Below are 5,291 nucleotides of genomic sequence, written 5' to 3'. Positions count from 1 at the left end.
AGAGAGAGAGGAGGGGGGAGAGGAGAGAGAGGGAGAGAGGAGAGAGAGAGAGGAGAGAGAAGAGAGAGGAGAGAGGAGAGAGAGAGAGGAGAGAGGAGAGAGAGAGGAGGGGGGAGAGGAGAGAGAGGGAGAGAGGAGAGAGAGAGAGAGAAGAGAGAGAGAGAGGAGAGAGGGGAGAGAGGAGAGAAGAGAGAGGAGAGAGGAAGAGCACAGGCAGAAACCTCAAACCACACGGTGGTATTGCAGAGAGATGCCACCCGCTGGGTGAAGCACCAATACAGAAATCCCAGTGCCCAGAACAGAGACCCAGAGACCTCAGCACTCTGGGAGGAGGCAGCGAAAAAGATTCCTAACCAGTCTTAGAGACAGAGGTTGGAGCCCACAACCCACCCTCTCTTGGGAGCCACCCCCTCCTCCTCTGCATCCCTGACCGCGACCCTTTACCTGCTGAGCTTCGGGAGACACTGGCTATGGCTGTTTCAGACACGTACCCGGCAGCTCTGGGTGGGCTTGCGGGGCAGAGATTGTTCTTAAGTTGTTTCGGCCCACACCCTCCTCCTTAACCCCACTCTTCTCGTTCCGCAGTGAGCTTTAATCCCCTCCCATCATCCTGCCATACCTTTCCTGCGGCCCCAGGGCTCACAGCCAGCTGGAAAGGTGCCATGGCAGGTGGCAGTGACTGGGTGCCCTCCTGGGATGGGGCAAAGCTTTCTCCATTTTTTTTTTTTTTTGCCATTCAGGACCTGGGCCTGGTTTTTTAGACATAGAGCTAGAGAAAGACAAGACAGATTGAGTGGGCTAGGCGCGGTGGCTCACGCCTGTAATCCAAGCACTTTGGGGGCCTAGGGGGGACGGATCACCTGAGGTCGAGAGTTCAAGACCAGCCTGACCAACATGGTGAAACTGCATCTATTAAAAAATAAATAAATAAAATAAAAATTAAAAAAAGATAGATTGAGTGGAGAGACAGTTAGATGGACATTGAGAGACAGAGAAGGACATGGAAGGATGGGGAGAAGAAGGGCAAGAGACAGAGAGAGGAAGAGACAGAGCTAGACACAGAGACTGAGGGAGAAGAGAATGACAGAGACAGAAACAGATATGCAAAGACAGTCATCTACCCCCTACTTGACACCTACCCCCTACTTCTTCTTCTTCTTTTTTTTTTTTTTTTTTTTTTTTTTTTTTTTTTTTTTTTTTTTGAGACTGTTTTGCTCCACAGGAGGTGGAGGCTGCAGTGAGCCATGGTCCCACCACTGTACTCAGCCTGGGCAACAGCGTGAGAACCATGTCTAAAAAAAAAAAAGAATTGTGTCAGCTGAACCCATTGAGATGTCTATGGTATTGGCTATTGTTTCTGCTGTTACTTATAAGTTCTCTTTAATTAAGGCATGAACAGATTGAATTTTTTTCCATAAAAATTGATGTGTATGGTATGCACGGGGGGCTTCATCTTCAATGTGGCCTCATCTCTTCAAGATAAGGTCTCACTTTGTCCCCCAGGCTGGAGTGCAGTGGCATAATCACGGCTCACTGCAGCCTCCACCTCCAGGCTCAAGTGATCCTCCCACCTCAGCCTCCTGAGCAGCTGGGACTACAAGTGCGCACCACCACGCCCAGCTAATTTATGTGTATTTTTGTGCAGATGGGGTTTCACCATGTTGCCCAGGCTGGTCTCAGATTCCTGAGCTCCAGTGATCCGCCCCCCTCAGCCTCCCAAAGTGCTGGAATTATAGGCGTGAACCACCACGCCCCGTCTCCTCCCTTCTCAAAACAAGTTATCCATTTGTAAATGGCTGATTTCTCTGGGGCACTGTCAACTTTTTGTAAAACATCAATGATTTTGTCATTCCTCCACCCAAGCCTCACCATCAATTTGGTGCTTGTTCTTGCTTCAATTTTAGAATTCACATTGCTCTGATAAGGGCTCTTTTCAATCCGATGTTTTATTTTAGTGCCTCAAACTAGATCCTGTTCAGATAAGTTATAACAAGTTAGTACGAGTTTATTTTTGTGCAAAAAAATTAAAAAAATTGGACTCCATGCATAGTTTTTTCATAATACACATTTTCTGTGAATTTTTGGAAGAAGCCTCTTTTTCTCTTTTTTTTTGAGATAGAGTCTTGCTCTGTCACCCAGGCTGGAGTGCAGTGGCAAGATCTTGGCTCACTGCAACCTCCGCCTCCTGGGTTCAAGCGATTGTCCTGCCTCAGCCTCCCAAGTATCTGGGAATGCAGCTACAGGTCACAGGAGCAGATTGCAAGGCCTGGAGCTGGGCCAGGGCTCTGGTGCCAGGGGCTAGCCTGGGTGGAGAGCCCCTGAGGTCAAGGGTCTGGGCAGCCAGGTGGAGGTGTGGGTACACCCCAGATTCATGGGTGTGCACCAGGATTGCGGTTCCCGGAGGGGCAGAGGAGGAAGTGGTTGGAGGTCCTGGGGAATTTGACACCCTAGGTCCCACGTATATGGTGGGATGGAGGTGGGGCCCATGCTGTTGTTTCAGTCCTGGAAAGGCTGGTTGGGGCAGGTCCTGGAAGAGGGTTGAAGGGTTGATGATGGGATTATAGAGCTCCAGTTTCCCTTGGCATCTACCCCCTACTTCTAAGGGGAGGGTGCAGTGCTGGATTCACGCCAACCCTGTAAGCAACTTTTCCCTTACCCTAGAACTTGGTTAAGAGGGGCCTCGTGAGGCCGGGTGTGGTAGCTCACGTCTGCAATCCCAGCACTTTGGGAGGCTGAGGCGGGCAGATCACCTGAGGTCAGGAGTTTGAGACCCGCTTGACCAACATGGCGAAGCCCAGTCTCTACTAAAAATATGAAAAAATTAGCTATACATGGTGGTGGATGCCGGTAATCCCACTTACTTGGGAGGCTGAGACAGGAGAATCTCTTGAACTTGGGAGGTGGAGGTTGTACATCTGATTGGGAAAACTGGGATTTATGAGAAGGGCAGTTAGTTAGTTTTGAGATAGGGTCTCACTCTTGTCACCCAGACTGGAGTATAGTGGCATGATCATAGCTCATTGCAGCCTCGATCTCCTGGGCTCGAGGGGTTCTCCTCCTTAGCCTCCCGAATAGCTGGGACTATAGGCGTGCATCACCACACCTGGCTCATTTTTCTTTTCTTTTCTTTTTTTTGAGATGGAGTTTCCCTCTTGTTGTCCACGCTGGAGTGCAATGGCGTGATCTCAGGTCACTGCAACCTCCGCCTCCTGGGTTCAAGCGATTCTCCTGCCTCAGCCTCCCAAGTAGTGGGATTACAGACATGTGCCACCGTACCCAGCTAATTTTTTGTATTCTCGGTAGTGATGGGATTTCATCATGTTGGCCAGGATGGTCTCGATCTCTTGATCTCATGATCCACCAGCCTCGGCCCCCCAAAGTGCTGGGATTGCAGACGTGAGCTACCGCACCGGCTGGTGTGAGCTACCGCTCGGGCTGAATTCCTTGCTTTCTCATTGCCCTCTCTTGAGACGCACCCCCCCCCCAGTCCCACCCTATTCCTATCCTTTCCCCCTGCCCCCTCAAACTCCAAGACCCTTTTCCTTCACCTCAGTCTTTGTGGATGATCCCGATTCTTATTTCACGGAGAGAACGGCAGCAGTGGGCAGCGAGCGGGCGCATCCTCCAACATCCTGTCCTTCTGCCCACTGGCATCTGGACTGCACATGCAGCCTTCCCTCCTGCTAGAACCGCACACTGTGCCACATCGGGCTTAGGTCAGCCCCGCTCTGGTGTGCCGGATCCCACTCCATTGCCAGCTGGAGGACTTGATTTCTCTTTACTGTGTCATAGTTCATGTGAGCTTGTGTAGTTGGAATTTTCCCTTAACAATTTCTTTTCTTTCTTTTTTTTTTTTTTTGAGACAGAGTGTCGCTTTGCCGCCCACGGTGGAGTGCAGTGGCATGACCTCGGTTCACCGTATCCTCCGTCTTCCGGGTTCAAGCAACGATTCTCCTGCCTCAGCCTCCTGAGTAGCTGGGATTACAGGCGTGCGCCACCACGCCCAGCTAATTTTTGTATTTTTAGTAGAGACAGAGTTTCACCATGTTGACCAGGCGGGTCTCAAACTCCTGACCTTGTGATCTGCCTGCCTCGGCTCCCAAAGTGCTGGGATTACAGGCGTGAGCCACTGCGTCCGGCAGACAATTTCCTTAGGTAAAATGTACATGTGATGAAATACACACATTGTAAGTGAACATTTGCTGAATTTTGCATGCATCCAAATCCCTGTGAAGATAGAGAGTATTTTCATCATCCCAGAAAGTTGTCTTGGAGCTGGGCATGGTGGTTTGTGCCTGTAATTCTAGGTATAAGAGGCTGGGCGGGAGGATCACTTGAGGCCAGAAATTTGAGACCTGGATGTGCAACACTGCAAGACCCCTGTCTCTACTAAAAAAAGAAAAAACTTAGCCAAGTGTGGTGGTGCATGCTTGTAATCCTACCTACTCAAGAGGCTGAGGTGGAGCATCACTTGTGCCCAGGATTTCCAGGCTGCAGTGAGCTATGACCACACCACTGCACTCAAGCCTGGGTGACAGAGACCCTCTAAAATAATAATTATTTTAGACCCTCTAAAATAATAATAAAAAAGAGAGAGAGAGAAAGCTCTTTCATACTCCTTCGTAGTCAACCATGCTCTGTCTACCATGGGCAACCATTATTCTAGTCTTTTTTTTTTTCCTCTTCTTCTTCTTTTTAGACAGGGCCTTGCTCTGTCCCCCAGGCTGGAGTGCAGTGGTGTGATCACTGGTCACTGTAACCTTGGCCTCCCTGGCTGAAGCGATCCTCCTGCCTCAGCCTCCCGAGTACCTGGAAGTACAGGCATGTGCCACCACAACTGACTATTTTTTAAAACTTTTTGTAGAGGCAGAGGTCTCCTTATGTTGCCCAGGCTGATCTCAAACTCCTGTGCTGAAGCAGTTGTTCTGCCTTAGCCTCCCAAAGTTCTGGGACTACAGGCTTGAGCCACTGCGTCCAGTCCTGTTCTAGTTTTTTTCCTTCCCACTATTGATCAGCATTTCATATAAATGAAAATATACGGCTGAGTGAGGTGGCTCAGCTGAGGTCAGGAGTACTAATCCTAGTACTTTGGGAGGCTGAGGCGGGTGGATCAACTGAGGTCAGGAATTCAAGACCAGCAAAATGGTGAAACCCCATCTCTATTAAAAATACAAAAGTTAAGGCCGGGCGCGGTGGCTCAAGCCTGTAATCCCAGCACTTTGGGAGGCCGAGGCGGGTGGATCACGAGGTCAAGAGATCAAGACCATCCTGGTCAACATGGTGAAACCCCG

General features: G+C 49.9%; 1 protein-coding gene across 1 annotated transcript in view; it reads right to left on the bottom strand.

Annotated features, from left to right (window-relative positions):
- CYP2F1 (cytochrome P450 family 2 subfamily F member 1) overlaps positions 1-552 on the bottom strand; it is an 18,912-nt gene extending 18,360 nt beyond the window's left edge. Inside the window, exon 1 of the mRNA XM_017503172.1 lies at positions 445-552. The gene's annotated coding sequence lies outside the window, so the exon portion shown is untranslated. The remainder of the gene's footprint in view (positions 1-444) is intronic.
- Between the last annotated feature and the right edge of the window lie 4,739 nt (positions 553-5,291).

The sequence above is a fragment of the Cebus imitator genome, unplaced genomic scaffold (assembly GCF_001604975.1).
Source record: "Cebus imitator isolate Cc_AM_T3 unplaced genomic scaffold, Cebus_imitator-1.0 Scaffold306, whole genome shotgun sequence".
Lineage (NCBI taxonomy): Eukaryota > Metazoa > Chordata > Mammalia > Primates > Cebidae > Cebus > Cebus imitator.
The sequence above is the reverse complement of the archived record's forward strand: the minus strand, read 5'-3'. Positions and strand labels throughout refer to the sequence as shown.